An 18,003-nucleotide genomic window follows, 5' to 3' on the forward strand; every position below is an offset into this window, starting at 1 on the left:
GAGGTCTTTGGATGGGGTGATGTCTGTTGCTTCGCTGCATGGGTTGGTGAATTTCTGAATGACATTGAAGAGTTCCTTGGAGTTGGCGAGCATTTTGTTTTGGATGAAGTTCCTCTTGGTGGTTCTAATTTGGTTGTGGTAGTCCGTCATGGCATCCTTGTAGGTGGAGTAGTTTTCGGTTGGCTTCGTGTTTCTCCAGATCTTCTCCAGGCATCTGCAGGTGCACCTGACTTCTTGGAGATCGGCGGTGAACCAGACAGCTTTCCTGGGCGCTGTTTGTCTGGGTTGCGTCGGGGCTGGTCTGAATCTGGAAGTGCAGGTGTTCGGCGGAGGGGAACGTTTCGCTGGAGGTGGTGAGGTCGAGGGTGCTCTTGTGGGCGATGGGGAGGCCCCCTTCCGGGTGGTTGGGTGGTCCTTCCTCTGGCTAATGTATCCGTCCTGGATGGAGGTGTTGATGTCAGGGGTGAAGGAGACGTTGGTCAAGGTCTCCATGAGGAAGGCGATGTTGGACGAGAGAGTCGAGTAGGTTCCAGATGTCTATGGTGTGTTTGTGTACAGAGAGCACATTGAGGAGGATGCATCCTAGGGTGTCGCCCGTGGTGGTGTTGGAGGCAGGGGTGGTGGTGAAGGTCTGGCGGCAGTGGAGGCAGGAGAACTGGCCGTGGGTCTTGTCTGGCGAGGCCTTTCGGCAGTCTGAGTCTTCTGAGGTTGAGTGTGAGGAGGGTGGTAGTGTCGTAGCGGTGGATGGTCCGAGATCCAGGGTTCCTGGCGTTGGCTGCAGTCGAGTCGCGGACAGGCGCAGATGGGCTTGCCTTAGGTGCTCCTTGTGAGAAGTTGGCCTGATATATGTGTAGGAGAGTAGGGTCTGCAATCCTATGATCACCCCAGATTTTTGCTTTTTGCTTCACTGGTTTACGACTTTTCCTGGCTGTGGGCCTGCTAATCAGACCCACAGCCTAGCTGTTCTCTCTCTAAATTGACACACATGTACCTTAGGTGCATTTACCAATTGGTACTGGGCCACCTTATCAGTCCCTGTACAGTATACCTTAGGTATCCAGGGCATAGGTGTACCCAGGGCCTACCAGGGGCTGCAGCATGTATAATGCCACCCCTGGCTGGCCATCCAAATCTGACACAACTGGCTGCACGACAGCTGGGGCAAGGTGGTGTAATCACCCTTTGCTTTAGATATAGTATTCCTATATCTAACCCTAAAATGGACACATGTATTCCTATCAGTCACTCCTATGGCAGGCCTTATCAATCCTGAAGGCAGAGTGCTTGGAATTATGTGAGATGGTGCTCTAACATGAGCTGAGCCCGTTTGCAGCTTGCGGAACCAAGTCCTAATAGCTGTTCCATGATAAAGCGTACCATATACTCTTAAGTGCATTATAATCCTCGCGGTTATTTGCTATCTTTGGTATCGCTCTATCAAAACATGTTGAGTAAGGTGTCATACGAAATGGAATACTAACCCCTCGCCAATTCTGGCGACGGGGTTAGCATTCCACCCTTCTAGAGGGACACGACATGTATGTAACTGTGAACCCCGGTTAAAGCTAACTCGAGCCTCAGCATCACAAAATGGATGCTGCCACCACAGACACAAGTCTGACCTCCTGCTGCTGGGAGTCCTTCCAGCGAGGAGAGCTCGGACAAAGGGCTTCCTGTCAGTGGCGGTGCTAGCACCATCCCAGACAGGGTTTTGTGTATCACAGGTAGGCAGTGCTGAGAGGAAGGTGACTGCAAGTGGCACCCCGGTGCTCACTGTGCATATGCCAGCTTAAACCAGTTCCAGGGGCACACCAGCCCCTGAGCTGGGGAAAGTCCGGACAAGGGAGAGGGGTGTAACCACCCCCCTCCTGGTCCCACCCATGGGCAGGACCTAGTCGCGTGCCAGCCCCTTTTTTTAGAATAAAGGTAGGAGCAGGCCCCCTTCCCAAATTAGATAATTCTGAATCTTGAACTACTTTCCACGAAAGGAACTCTTGACTTTTTTTGAAGACTCCCCCTTGTGGCTAAGGAGTAGCCACCCTGCACCCGCAGGCACCATCTAAGCATCGCGGTTTGCTGTAAGTCCATCCTCCGGATCAAGACTGCCCAGCTCGACGAGACCCGGATTCCCTGGCATCTCTGACCTCTACCTGCATCATCAGCCCAGCTGAGATTCGTGGGTGTGACGAGACCTGAGGGACCAGCCATCTTCAAAACTGCACGACGCTTAACCAACACGACCGCCGAGGGATCCTCGAGTGAGTGCTTTGGGGTTTGAGAAGCCCTAACCCTGAGAAGCTCCAGCACCGAAGTCCAGCCCCCAAGCATCCACGAGATCTGCGTGGGGCCCTTCTGCTCTTTGCTGCTCACCGCGTTGTCCGGTCACTTGCCTGCTGGCTAGTGGCCCTCCTGATGACGTACCACGACGATTTCACCGCTGGTCTGGTTGCTCCAGACTGGCCCTTGCTCCCTTCCAAAAGAGGAGCACCCCGGACCCTCTTGGTCCACTCTAGACGCCATCTTGACTTCACCACATGGGCTTGCCTTTGCCAAGGCTTGTTGCTCCAATCCTGGTCCCAGCATAGCCGACAGCAGACACCTTCGTGGGACAGCTCGCACCTCCAGCCTGGTCGCTGACAACGCCTCCTGGTCCGAGGGACAGCAGAGTCTAGCGTCGCCCACTCACCTGGTCGAGGTGACTTTATCCGGTGTTATGTTATGTTATGTTATGTTATGTTATGTTATTATTATACTTCTATAGCGCACGGCCACTCCACGGAGTATCCCGGCGCTTTATCGAAGGAACCCACTGAAGAAGGGAGAACATAACACTGAGAGGACACCCAGATACAGGAAAGCAACACCAATTTAAGGGAAAAGCCATGTTTTGAGGGCCTTTCGGAAGGACAGAAGGCTAGAGGCCTGTCTTAAAGAAATTGGGAGGTCATTCCAAGCATGAGGAGCTAAGTAGCGAAAGGACCGTCCTCCTGTTCTGGCGCGCTTGATAATGGGAACATTCATTTTAGATAGAGACGAAGATCTAAGAGATCTGGAGGGAAGATACCAGGACAATCGTTTGGAAATATATTTAGGGCCTATACCATGTAGTGCCTTAAAGGTCGTGGTCAAAGTTTTAAACAGAATCCTTTTGGCAATAGGTAGCCAGCGTAGGGTTGAAAGAAGATCAGTGGCTCTGGCTCTTCTTGGAAGACCAAAGATGGCTCGGGCCGCAGAATTCTGGGCGATTTGTAGACGCCTAACCAGATATTTGGGAAGTCCCAGAAACAAAACATTCGCATAATCCAGCCTAGAGCCGACCAGTGCCTGGACAATGATTTTCCTGTGCTGGATGGACACTAAGGGGAGAAATTTACGAAGCATCCGAAGGATGCCGAAACATTTCCCAGTAAGAGAGGAAATATGCGGTTCGAAAGATAAATCACTGTCGATAATAACTCCCAAATCTTTGGCCTTCAAGGATGAGCTAGCGGGAGGGAACATATCCTGCGACCACCAGGGTTTCCAATCAGGCTCAGAAGTGCAACCAAAGAAGAGCAACTCCGACTTGTCGGAGTTGCACTTCAGTCCATGACGTCCGAACCACTCAAAAACCGCGCTCAAACAACCCCTGACCTGGCATCATCAAACAGACCATCCCTATTGCTTACAAAGAGGAGCTGGGTGTCGTCAGCATAGGTGACAATCCGGGCGCCGAAAGACTCCGCCATCACCGCCAGAGGAGCCATAAAGATGTTAAAAAGGAGGGGGCTCAAGATGGAACCTTGGGGAACCCCCACTTCTAGCGGTGACATCTCGGCGGAGTAGGGAGGCGCCCAGATTGTCTGTCGGCGGTCGGCTAAGAAGGATTTAAGCCAACTCCATACCTTTCCCCGTTTCCCCCCGGTGCCATCCTGGTGCCCACACAATCACTGGCTAGTGATTAAGAACTGAGTCCCCTCTGCTTTCAGGTCATCTCCATCACCGATCCAGGCTTGGATCACTCCGAACATCTTCACTGGTCGCCTGCCAGCAACTTCTTCTTTCAGGCTCCATAGACTAAAACGAGGATTCCCGACGTCTTTTGAACCCTATGCAGCCGCGGCCCCTGGGCTAGGTAACCTGAGCATTTCGGTGCTCCAACGTAGGTTCACTATCTAAGTGTCCAGATCCTTTTTCGTTTTTAGTCTACCTAGTCGGATTCGTCCCGAAACAGTGACTTTGGAAATACTAGCCTCCATAGACTTTGTCCCGCATCCCGCGTGAGAGTGCACACTCTGCACCCGATCTCCCTAGGCCTCCTGCTCCTAACCTTAGGGTTCAGTAGTGTAGTCCTAGCGATCCTGAAGCCTCTGGATTTGTTACTTACCTGCTAGTATTTCGCATTCCACTTTTAGTGTATATGGTTTTTCGTGCCCCTCGGGCATTTGTGTAAATTGTGCGACTTGAAGTATTTTCATAAGAGTTTTGTATTGTGCTTAGCTCCCTGACTCATAAAGAGTTCAGGGTAGACTTGTTATAAATAAATATCCTTTATTTTTATAACAACTTGTGTGGTGTCCTTTCACTTGGTGTTCAAGGGGTATATATGATGGTATAACAGCTGGCTTAACACGCCCTCTAGAGATTAGCCTAAAGACTGCTCTTGTCCATGCTACTAGGATAGCTGGTCTATAAGGTTGACTTACAACCAATCATCAATAAGGGTCGTTTGGTATGATACACAGTTATCACTAGAATAGTGAGCACTATATATCAGGCCAACTTCTCACATTGGTGAGCAGCGGTTGGGATTTGAGCTTGCTGTTGTTTCACCACACGTATCCTAAGAATATCATTTGAAAGATCACATAAGTACCAAGGTACATATAACTTAGCTTAGAATACTCTGAGTTCTACTGAACCAGCTGTTGTAGTGTAACAGGGCTTAGCACACCCTGACTACAACTCTTAGCAAGGGATCAGTAGGCAAACAAATAGTGTAGGTAAGTGCACCACTTAAACCTCCCTAGAAAGCATGTCTGACCAAGGAGAATCTTCACAGACTCCCCTAGTGGTCATTGACCCTCCACAGGTCATGTCAAGATATGCAGCTCTTAGCTTCCAGTAGATGAGACAACTGTGTACCTCCAGGAAGCTAAAACAGGGTTCTAACCCTACCACTCCTTTTCTGATAGGTCTCATAGAGACTTATGATGCCAGGAGGGCTTCTAACACAGGCCCCCCTAATCCAGATGGGAGTATGCCCTCCTTAGAGGGAACCCTTGGGGACCCTGACCTCAACCTCAATGGAACAGGAAGTGAAGGAGAGGAAGAGGATCAGGAGTTGTCAGGGGATGAGGCAGACAAAGGTCAGGTAGTAGTCAGAAGGCTCACCAGGACCAACTTAAGCATGCATGAGAATGGAACTGGGGGGCCCCCAGGCCCACTCTCAGGCAGGCTTAACATTGGGAATGGACGAGTTAGGTCTCTCTCCAGAGGCTCTAACAGATCCATTCGCACCAATGGCTCTCAGGCCTCTTCTCACAGAGGGATGACATCCCCTCAGTGAAGAGAGCATGAAGCTAAGATGAGGGAAGTCAATCTGAGGATTGAGAGGGAAGAACTTGCCCTTGCCAAAGAGAAACTTGCCTTTGCTATAGAGCAGAAATTGAGTGGGGCAGACCCCACTGGTGGCAGCATTATCCCTAGAGATAAAGACAGGAGTTTAGACACTAGACACCTGAGTAAAATAGTGCCCCCTTTAAACAAGGGGATGACATCCACAAATGGATGACTGCTTTGGAGAGGGCCTGCACTGTCTAGTGCGTCCCCCAGAGTCAATGGGCAGCTATATTGTGGCTCTCTTTTGAAGGCAAAGGTAGAGATAAGCTCCTCACTACTAGAGCTGAGGATGCTAGCAATTACCAAGTCCTGAAGAATACACTGATAGATGGGTTTGGCTTAACAACTGAGCAGTACAGGTTGCTGTTCAGAGACACCCAGAAAATTCAGTCTCGGGATTGGGCTGACTTTGTTGATTGTGCCACTAAGGCTTTGGAAGGCTGGTTGCTGGGTAGCAAGGTTACTGATTACACAGGGTTGTATAATCTTATCATGAGAGAACATATTTTAAATAACTGTCAGAACCAGTTGTTGCATCAGCACCTTGTTGACTCAGATCTGACCTCTCCCCAAGAATTGGGAAAGAAGGCAGACAGATGGGTCAGAACAAGGGTCAAGCAGAACCAGACTCAGAACCAGGGTGGTCAGAAGAAAGCAGACCAAAAGGGTAGTAACAAGAGTGAACAAAATGACCAGAAGTCTTCAACAGGTCCCCAACAAACCAAAGAGGGTGGGGGTCAGGCTTCACAGCAGAAAAAGAAGACTCAAGAAGGCCAGTCAAAAAGGTGGTGCCAATACTGTAAAAGTAAGACTCACTGGTTTAGTGAGTGCACCAAGAAAGGAGGGCAAACTCCTACCACTACAGCCCCTAAGGCACCTACACCCCCTAGTACAGTCAGTAGTGGTAGTGCACCTCCCAAGGGACTAGTTGGGTTAACCTTGGGAACTGAGGGGTATGACAACCTAGTTGGCACACTCACTCAGGCTGTCCTTGTCTGTACAGGGGATGTGGATATATCCCCTGATGCCAGTCCCAATACTTTGGGCAAATACAGGCAGACACCTTTAATTAATGGAAAAGTGGCTCAGGCCTACAGGTACACTTGTGCCAGTGTCACAATGGTGACACCTAACTTTGTGGACCCTGGACAGATCATGCTAGGTACAGATTTCCTGGTGACCAATGCCAGCAATGTCACTACCAATCATAGTATGGCAGTTGTTGATTTCTCCTGGGGAGGGTAAGTGGCCCAAAGAAAGTTGTGGTTAGTTCAGACCTCCCAGTAGAATGTCTGTTGGGCAATGATTTGGAAACATCACTATGGTCAGAATTGGAGCAGAGGACTCACATGGAAATGTTAGGCTTGCCAGCACATGTCCTTGCTGTGACTAGGTCACAGGCCAAAAGATGCCCCACTGAACAGGTGCTGGATCCTGGAACAATGGACCAGACACCTCCCAAGAGAAGGAGCAGTAGGGTTAAGGCATCGCCTCCCCCTTGCCCCAGGTTGTGGATCAAGTCTCAGAGGAGGCTGACCTCAAGGAACTGAGGGAAACTGAGCCTAAAGAGCTTGAACCTGATCAGGTTGAGTTTCTGGGCTCAGGGGGACCCTCCAGGGAAGACCTGGGGAAGGCACAGTTACACTGCCATTCACTTGAACCCCTCAGACAGCAGGCTGCTGCTGAGGCTGCAGGGAACGCCACAGGTACCCACAAGGTATACTGGGATGATGGACTCCTGTACTCTGAGTCAAGAGACCCCAAACCTGGTGCAACCAGGAGGCTGGTCAGCCCCTTGTCTCAGAGAGGTTTCCTTCTTACCTTGGCCCATGAGATTCCCCTTGCAGGACACTTAGGTCAGAATAAGACTTGGGACAGACTTGTCCCACACTTTCACTGGCCTCACATGAATGAAGATACCAAGGAGTTTTGTCGCTCCCGTGTCACTTGCCAAACCAGTGGTAAGTCAGGTGGCACAACAAAGGCCCCCCTTATACCACTACCTGTGGTGGGGGGTACTCTTTGAGAGAGTGGGGATTGACATTGTTGGTCCAATGGAACCCCAGACAGCATCAGGGCACAAGTTTATACTGGTGGTGGTGGACCATGCCACCAGGTATCCTGAAGCTATTCCCCTTAGGACCACTACAGCACCTGTTGTGGCAAGAGCCCTAGTTGGAGTGTTCTCCAGAGTGGGCTTCCCTAAGGAGGTAGTCTCTGACAGAGCTGCAAACTTCATGTCAGGATATCTGACTGCAATGTGGAAGGAATGTGGTGTCAACTATAAGTTCTCCACACCCTATCACCCACAGTGCAATGGGCTTGTTGAGAGAGTCAACAGGACCCTCAAAGGGATGATTCATGGACTACCTGAAAAGCTCGGGCGTAAATGGGATGTCCTGATACCCTGCCTCTTGTTTGCTTACAGAGAGGTCCCACAGAAGGGGGTTGGCTAAAGCCCTTTTGAACTTCTGTATGGGCATCCTGTAAGAGAACCCCTTTGTTTGGTGAAGGAAGGATGGGAGAGACCTCTCAAAAAGCCTGCAGCCAACATTGTGGACTATGTACTTGGTCTCCGCTCCAGGATGGCTGAGTACATGGAAAAGGCATCTAAAAACCTTGAGGCCAGCCTAGAATTACAAAAAGCTTGGCATGACCAAAAGGCTGTCCTGACTGTGTACAAACCTGGACAGAAGGTGTGGGTGCTGGAGCCAGTGGCCCCAGCAGCACTCAAAGACAAATGGTCTGGGCCCCACACAATCATTGAGCAAAAGGAAGAGGTCACCTACCTGGTGGACCTTGGAACTCCCAGGAGCCCCCTCAGGGTGCTCCATGTAAAGAGGCTCAAAGCATATGTTGACAGGAAGGACATGGGCTTGCTCATGGCCACAGATGCGGGACAGGAGGAGGAGAGTGACCCTCTCCCAGACCTGCTCACTCGGAACCCTGATGATGGGTCAGTAGATGGTGTTGTCTTTTGTGGCAGCCTCTCTGAGCATCAACAAAAGGATTGTAAACAAGTTCTTCAATCCTTTAGACATGTGTTCTCTCTGACACCCAGTCAAACCTATATGTGTACCCATGAGGTTGACACTGGGAATAGTCTGCCAGTCAAGAGTAAAATCTACAGACAGCCTGATCATGTTAGAGACTGCATCAAGACAGAAGTGCAGAAAATGTTGGAGCTGGGAGTCATTGAGCCCTCAGATAGCCCTTGGGCTAGTCCAGTAGTTCTAGTGCCAAAGCCTCACACCCAGGGTGGTAAGAAAGAGATGAGGTTTTGCGTAGACTACAGGGGTCTCAATGCAGTCACTAAGACTGATGCCCACCCAATACCAAGAGCAGATGAACTTATAGATAGATTGGCTTCTGCCAACTACTTAAGTACATTTGACCTGACAGCTGGGTATTGGCAAATCAGGTTAGCTGAGGAGGCCAAGCCCAAAACAGCATTTTCTACCCTTGGGGGGCATTATCAGTTTGTGGTAATGCCCTTTGGTTTGAAAAATGCACCTGCCACCTTCCAAAGGCTGGTGAATCAAGTTCTCACTGGGTTGGATGACTTCTGTGCAGCATATCTTGATGATATAGCTGTCTTTAGCTCCACCTGGGAGGATCACCTGGTCCACCTGAGGAAAGTGTTAGAGGCACTGCAGAAGGCAGGTCTCACTATCAAGGCCACAAAGTGCCAGATAGGGCAGACACAGGTTGTATACCTGGGCCACCTTGTAGGTGGAAGCCAGGTTCAGCCATTGGAGAGCAAGATACAGGCCATCAAGGACTGGGCTCCTCCAACCACCCAGACTCAGGTTCGAGCTTTCTTGGGCCTGACTGGATATTACAGGAAATTTGTCAGAAATTATGTATCTATTGTATTTCCACTTAATGACCTGACAAGTAAAAAGATGCCAAAGAAAGTTCAGTGGACAGCAAGCTGTCAAAAAACATTCGATGACCTAAAGCAGGCCATGTGCACAGCACCTATCCTAAAGAGTCCAGACTACTCCAAAACATTCATTGTCCAAACAGATGCTTCTGAGTTGGGTGTGGGAGCTGTTCTATCTCAGCTGAATTTTGATGGTCATGACCAGCCCATTGCTTTTATTAGCAGAAGGCTGACCCCCAGAGAGAAGAATTGGTCAGCTATTGAGAGGGAGGCCTTTGCTGTGGTTTGGGCCCTGAAGAAATTGAGGCCATACTTGTTTGGCACTCATTTCAAGATTCAGACTGACCATAAGCCCCTCTAGTGGCTAAATCAGATGAAGGGTGAAAACCCCAAACTACTTAGGTGGTCCATTTCCCTATAGGGGATGGATTTTACAGTGGAGCATAGACCTGGCAATGATCATGACAATGCAGATGGGCTCTCCAGGTATTTCCACTTAGAGCAAGAAGACTCACCTGGTCAAGGTTAGCTTATTGTCCCAAAGTTTTGGGGGGGGGGGGGTCATGTAGGAGAGTAGGGTCTGCAATCCCATGATCACCCCAGACTTTTGCTTTTTGCTTCACTGGTTTACGACTTTCCCTGCCTGTGGGCCTGCTAATCAGACCCACAGCCTAGCTGTTCTCTCTCTAAATTGACACACTCGTACCTTAGGTGCATTTACCAATTGGTACTGGGCCACCTTATCAGTCCCTGTGCAATATACCTTAGGTATCCAGGGCATAGGTGTACCCAGGGCCTACCAGGGGCTGCAGCATGTATTATGCCACCCCTGGCTGGCCATCCAAATCTGACGCAACTGGCTGCACGACAGCTGGGGCAAGGTGGTGTAATCACCCTTTGCTTTAGATATAGTATTCCTATATCTAACCCTAAAATGGACACATGTATTCCTATCAGTCACTCCTATGGCAGGCCTTATCAATCCTGAAGGCAGAGTGCTTGGAATTATGTGAGATGGTGCTCTGGCATGAGCTGAGCCCGTTTGCAGCTTGCGGAACCAAGTCCTAATAGCTGTTCCATGATAACGCATACCTTATACACTTAAGTGCATTATAATCCTCGCGGTTATTTGCTATCTTTGGTATCGCTTTATCAAAACATGTCGAGTAAGGTGTCATACGAATTTGAATACTAACCCCTCACCAATTCTGGCGACGGGGTTAGCATTCCACCCTTCTAGAGGGACACGACATGTATGTAACTGTGAACCCCGGTTAAAGCTAACTCGAGCCTCAGCATCACAAAATGGATGCTGCCACCACAGACACAAGTCTGACCTCCTGCTGCTGGGAGTCCTTCCAGCGAGGCGAGCTCAGACAAAGGGTTTCCTGTCAGTGGTGGTGCTAGCACCATCCCAGACAGGGTTTTGTGTATCCCAGGTAGGCAGGGCTGAGAGGAAGGTGACTGTAAGTGGCACCCCGGTGCTCACTGTGCATATGCCGGCTTAAACCAGTTCCAGGGGCACACCAGCCCCTGAGCTGGGGAAAGTCCGGACAAGGGAGAGGGGTGTAACCACCCCCCTCCTGGTCCCACCCATGGGCAGGACCTAGTCGCGTGCCAGACCCTTTTTTTAGAATAAAGGTAGGAGCAGGCCCCCTTCCCAAATTAGATAATTCTGAATCTTGACCTACTTTCCATGAAAGGAACTCTTGACTCTTTCTGAAGACTCTCACTTGTGGCTAAGGAGTAGCCACCCTGCAACCGCAGGCACCATCTAAGCATTGCGGTTTGCTGTAAGTCCATCCTCCGGATCAAGACTGCCCAGCTTGACGAGACCCGGATTCCCTGGCATCTCTGACCTCTACCTGCATCATCAGCCCAGCTGAGATTCGTGGGTGTGACGAGACCTGAGGGACCGGCCATCTTCAAAACTGCACAACGCTTAACCAGCACGACCGCCGAGGGATCCTCGAGTGAGTGCTTTGGGGTTTGAGAAGCCCTAACCCTGAGCAGCTCCAGCACCGAAGTCCAGCCCCCCAGCATCCACGAGATCTGCGTGGGGCCCTTCAGCTCTTTGCTGCTCACCTGAAAGCAGAGGTTTTTTTTTGTGGAGGCAAAGGAATCAGCCTCTTCAATTAATTTCGGGAATCCCTTAAAAAAACAGTGCTTATCAGTGGTTACACATTTTTGCGCCATTAAAAACAACCGAAACTGTGTTTTTGCGGTGTTAATGGAAAGTTTTGTTTTTATTATTGCTTGCCCTCTGCACTTGTGGTTCATGGTCTATAGACAGTGTACGTACAGTGTATATGAAGTCCAAATACATTTTTGCAAACCAAACTTATTGCAGTAAACCATACAATACTTCTTCTGTGAGTCTTTAGTCATGTGTGCTCGCTCTTTCCTTCCCATGTAAACTTTCTCTGTGAAAAGGTCCTATCAACATTGCTACTTGAGACAGGTACCACCGAAACAGCAAGTACACAATTTGCCAACTCTGGCCACTGACATAGCTTTCCATGCCAATACTGGTGCACTTGAAGATTGTGATTCTCTGGGCAGGTTCTGCAACATTTGCGTTGAACTGGACAATATGTCCTCAGAGTTATTGAAGCAGTCAAAAATGAAGCATCAGTTTTGAAACTACGGAGAAAATTCCCCTTTACCGAAGGGATCTAGAACTTGTACAGAGTACCACATTAAGGTTTCATTTACTTCAAATGCCATGGTTTGTAAAGGGACATTTCTATGCATCATTGCAAGCCATTACACATACATTGTATAATAAAAGTTTCTGAATTACTCTTCCACATTGCTTTGTGTTAGAAATGGGATCCCTGGCTGGCCAGGGCTTGCGCCAAAGTCATTCAGAGACCACCACTCCTAAGTCAGGGCAAGGGAGTTACACGCCAAGATAACCCCTACTCGCCCTCTAGGTAACGTGGCGCGAGCAGCAAGGCTAAACTTGGAGGCGATATGAGTTAAGTATCTGCGCACGCACCCCAGCAACAACACCCAAGGCCCACCACAAAGGAAACTCCACACAAGGTTATATATAAAAATAGCCTTTGTATTACCAAAACACATTAGATACAACACACACTTTACACTGTGCCAACAGGCACGGGCAGAATTTACAAGGGATATTTACAAGACAGGGCCACCTGGACCACTGTCGGGAATCAGCACTTTTAGAAGTAACGCTTTTTAGAAATAGCACTTAGGATGTAAAACTGTAGCACAAAAATAACATACAACCAGTCACTACTGGTACCAGGTGAGTACCACCTATGCAACCCTCACTATCTTAGGAGATTACACTAGGGAACCTGGGCCTCGCTAGTAGCACCTGTACTAGCAAGAAGGAAAGAAACACATGATGCATCACAATACATTCAGCGGTGTAAAAGGACAAAGCACATGACGCATAGCAACACATTCAGAGGTGCAAGGAACAGCAAACACAATAGCGCAAACATCACATTAGCCACCACCTGTGGCAGTCCCTAGGCCAACTGGCCTCTCTAGGGCTAGGACGCCCTGTGTCCAAAGTCAGGGGCCTAAACGTGGCAGTTGCCCACAAAGTGCTGGGCAACTGGTGCAAGCAAGGATGGTGGGGACGACGTTGGAGCCTCTCAGGCTCTGAACAATTACACTGTCCCCCTGAGCCTCTCAGGGCTCTAAACAATTGTGGCACCAACGTTGGAGTCCCCCCTCTGGGGACTCGAAATGAATAAATGCCCCCTTGAGCCTCTCTGGACTCAAAATGAATCAAGGCAGCCCCTCTGGGCTCTGAATACACAGATGCAGCCTCACTGGGATGTGGGGGTCCCTCACGGGGGACCCGGAACACTGGGAGTGCCTCCAGCCTCTCTAGGCTGCAGGCACAACTGCGGGCATCGTTGGAGTCCCCCTCCTGGGGACTCGAGAACAAAGGAATGCCCCCATGAGCCTCTCCTGGGCTCAAAAAGCAGAATGGCAACTCAGAGCCTCTCGGGCTCGTGGCTCAAGGTGGGGGGGTTTGGCGGAGTCCCTCTCGGGGGACTCGGCATCACTTGAGGCCTCACGGGCCTCACAACACCAGGGTCTCGCTCTGGAGGGGAGGGGAGGGGCGGGCACCGGCAATATGCCCCGACGCCCCCTCCCTTCCGCACACTCACCGGGTCTCTGGTGCTCGGCGGCGGCTCTCCGTGGCCTCAGCTCCTTTCTGCTGGGCTCCTCGGCGTGGCGGGGCTCTCTCCTCGGGGGATCCTCGCCGGAGGACAGCACTCCTTTCCCCCACCGGGGCTCCCTCCTGGTCCTGGGAGCCCCTCGAAATCCGGCGGCTGCTTCCTGGCGGGCCCGGGGCTCTCCCTGGCTCACGGGAGTCCCGGGCGGCCATCACTCGACTTCCTTCTCCTGCCGGTGGCGGCAGGCGGGACTTCCGGCCGGCCGCGCTGCCATTGGCCGGCCGGCCAAAGCACTTCCGGGTCGCGGCGGCTCGATTTAGACAGGCAGGCGGGGTCCCATGATCCGAGGAGTGGGCTCCCTCGTGATCAATTACAATTATCGCGGCAAGGTCCCTGGCAGGGTAGGCACCTGCCAGAGGGCAAATTAATCAAAACTAAGCGAGGTGGGCACTCGCTCGGGGCGGACAATGCCGGGTGGGCACCGGCTGCGGACATAAAGCGCTCCTAGGCGCTAGAGGAAAACAAAGAGCTCCAAAGCGCTAGAGGGGCAATAATCCAGCGTCCTCTGAGAGAAGGAAGCGCTTCCAGGCGCTAGGCAAATAAAGCGCTCCTTGCGCTAGCAGAATATCCATAAAGCACTTCCAGGTGCTAGGGCAAAGAACAAGCGCTCCCAGGCGCTTTAGGGCATTCCACAGTCCAGCAAAAGTCCATTAGGAGTCCAGGGGCTGGGCAGGGCCCAGGGAGGCAAGCCTTCCCCCGGGCCCCAGCAGCAGCATGCCCCTGGTCAGATTCAAGTTGGGAACAAGAACATCTTCATGGGGTCACAGCCCCTCTTTTATACACCTTTCTCTTTTGTCTGTAGGTGCAGGGTGGGGGCAGAACCAGTCGCAGCTGGTCTGTGAGCACTGTTGATGGCTCAACCACCCCTTTCATTCATCAGGCAGGCTAGGATCATCAGTCGCACCACAGGGGGCGGAGCCAGCATTGTGTGGGGGAAACCCAGCCTCATTCAGGACACAGGCGCAGCCCCTCCCTCACATCAGCATGCTAATCTCTCCATTCACCACCAGGGCAGACCCACACAGACTTCCTGGAGCCTGGCATCCCAGCCAGCTCCAGCCAATCACACGCCAGCACCTTCACAGCACATACACAGTCATGTCTAGAAGTGGCGCTTCCGCACAAGACACATACACGCCGGACATACCATTGTGCAGCATTCACTCTCCCGAGTTCGCACATACCAAACTTGACCATGCACGCCTCACGCATCAGGAACTTCCAGGGACACAGACATTCCCCATGCATTCCTATGGGGGAGCAGGCCAATCTCACACACGCACTCAGGGTGAGCACGCACTTTACACTGCGCCACAGTGTCAAAGTGCGCAAAGACCAGAAATCACTAGCAAAAAAGTTCAGGGGTGAACCTGCCAGAAGGGCCAAGTCCAACACTTTGCTTACCAAGTAGCAAGCACTCTAAATGGAACATGTTGCAGTTCCAAAGTCACTAAAGGTGTCCCCTACCCTACTCTCAAGGAGATGTTTCAGACTCTAGTTTTTTTACTATGTCCAATGCAGCAGTTATGTTTTCCTGTATAATTCCTAGAATGCAGTAAATTGTACAATCAATATGCGACCAAAGATCATCACATTTCTTGCTTTCGGCAATATCACTCAGCAAAAATTCTGTAAACACATGGATAATATAGCATTCACAGCCCCTTGTACTGAGAACCATCAACTAAGCAACACAGTTTGGATGATACTTTCTATGATGCCGCACAAAGCATAAAATGATCAATATTTACCTTTTAGTTCCCGTGCATAACAAAACAGTGCACCAAAATGGACTAAACAAGTCAAAGGCATTCTACATTAACTCAGAAGATTGTGAAGATGCTTTCAGCATACCATCTAACAAGTGGCAAGGATCTCTTACAGAGAAGCACTTCAGCTCGGGTATCGATTTTGCGAGGTCATCGCACAACTTTTTCATAAATACAGAGCTGAATCACTGCAAATACAAACAATATCACTTTAATCTTTGTTGAGCTTGGAAAGAACCTTTTTGTAGCAGCAATCTAAGTGACACTGTGTTCCATGTTTTCCAAAAGTCTGGTGTCATGTTTTCACAACTATCCCAGATGCTAGGTGATAGTACTCCTTTCACATATACCTGTCACTATACCTTGCATTGAATGGTTAAAGCCTAAGGTGTTTGCAATTCCCCTACTATCAATACTAACTCGCTAGAAACTAGGGCCTGATGTCTCAAGGGGTTTTACACATTTTCTGTGGGTAATGTGATGGCGCATATTGGGAAAGATTCTTATGAAACCAGCCATTTGACCCATCAGTGAAAACATCTAACGCAGCCAGAATATCAAATATGATTTTGATATTTTCTGAGTCTCTACAGTTTATAAAATAATTAAAGAAGTCCTAAATCATGCTTCCTAATCCTGCATCTTTAGACCAAAGACCACAAAAATGAAAAAAGCAAAAAGGAAGAATATTTTAGTGACATCCCTAAACAACAAAACTCAAGCAGAGTAATATTAGCCCAGTCTTTTTTGCTGCTAGCTTGTATAACAAAGTTATATTGTATTGGCCCTTTCAGGAAGAAAAAAATGACTCCTTCACTCTCCTTTTCCTTTCCTTGAATGGTATTTAGTTTGTCGTTGTGCAGGTGTTTTTTCAGTGTTTATATGTTTACACTGGTGAGGGCTATTCCCATTTCGGTGGGGTTTTATCAGTTATTATAGGTTTAAACCTAAAACCAGACAGTCTATGTATAATCTTTATATTGAAGATTTGTCTTTTTAAACTAACTTCCCCCTATTTTTTAACTATGTGTATTATTGATGTAATTAAATTTTTCATGTTATCATACAATATTTTTCTTTGAGTCTTTTTCTCCTTATGGTGCGTTCACCTTCCTGTATACTTGTTTCTGCCAGACAATTTGTTTTTTATTTTTGCCTGGGCTTTTACCCTTGCACATGAGTGAAGACAAGCCGCCTCTTCTCTTCTTGCATCCCCTTTGGGGTTGGTGGTCTTCTGCTGGCATGGGTTGTCCTTTGCCTGAGGGGACGGGGCTCCTCGTCCTTTCTGGAGACTTGGCCCTTGTGGGACCCTCTGTTGTGACCAGGCGGGTGGGGTCCTCTCGCAGACCCTCCTTCCCCTTGGGTATGGCTAGGGTATCTATTCTATGTGAAGGAATCTGCAGCTAGTAGTCTCTATCAGATGTACGAGTTACTTACCTTCGGTAACAATGTATCAGGTAGAGACGATTCTAGCCGCAGATTCCTTCACGGCCCACCCTTCTTCCCCGTTTTCCGAGGACTTTTGGCCTGATCTTTTGCACTTACCTCCCTGTAGGTTGCTGTGTCTCCTGTGAGTTCATTCTTTCCCTCTTTCTGACAGGATGTTCGTCCTGTTTGAGTGTTCTTTTTCCTCCCCTTTTGGCGTATTGGAGGATACGTTTATAGGTACTTATGTGCCCTTATGCTCTGGTTGCTCGAGGTTGGGGCCTACCTTCCACTACACCCCCTTCTGCCCTCCCCTCCCTCCCCCTCCCTATTTGTTACTAGGGCATTGGGCCCTCTGCTATCCTCTAGGTGGCTGTGCCTCGGCCCTTCGTTCCCTATAGTTGTTGTCAAGCTCTGTGATGGGGCTCTCTTGGAGTTTGTCATCATTCCTTGTGTGTCCTGGACTGGTTCCCCTTCATTGTTTTGGTTGGGGTTGTAGTCCTGCTACGTGTTCTCATAACATTTTTACATATGTCCTTGTCTCCAGGGGGGGCTATCTCCGTCCTAGCAGGGTTGCTGCTCAGGGCTGGGCTCTGTTCTTAATTCTTTCCCTGCCTTTGGGTACTGCAGTGCCTGGCACTGCTCTTCATGGTGTTGTTCCTCATCATTCCTTTTTTCTGTTCTTTCGCACACTGTTCCTATACTCTCACAGTTTTGTCTGATGGCTCCGCGTCGTGGCGCGGAAAAGTTCTCCGAAGAAAACTGGCGTAGGCGCGCCGGGGTGGGACTTATGTGACCTCGCTGACATCACGTACGCGGACAGCGCCTGGGCGGAGTTGCATGATGCCGTCCCCCTGGCGCGCAGGGTTGTTGGGCAAAAATGTTCCAGATCCAGTCTCACGCCTGGTGTTAATTCTACGGGAAGGAATCTGCAACTAGAATCGTCTCTACCAGACACATCGTTACCGAAGGTAAGTAACTCGTACTACAAGCCCAGATACACACAATTTCAGTACGGTTACCTAAATGCTAACAGTTTCCAAGCAGGGAGTAGAGACCGGCAGGGCAGCCAGAGGCACACAACGGGGCAGAC

General features: G+C 49.9%; 1 protein-coding gene across 1 annotated transcript in view; it reads left to right on the top strand.

Moving 5' to 3' along the window:
- LOC147698809 (E3 ubiquitin-protein ligase TTC3-like) overlaps positions 1 to 18,003 on the top strand; it is a 1,497,644-nt gene that overhangs the window by 1,075,630 nt on the left and 404,011 nt on the right. The gene's annotated exons all lie outside the window — the stretch shown is intronic.

This window comes from Lissotriton vulgaris, chromosome 8 (genome assembly GCF_964263255.1).
Source record: "Lissotriton vulgaris chromosome 8, aLisVul1.2, whole genome shotgun sequence".
Taxonomy (NCBI): Eukaryota; Metazoa; Chordata; class Amphibia; order Caudata; family Salamandridae; genus Lissotriton; species Lissotriton vulgaris.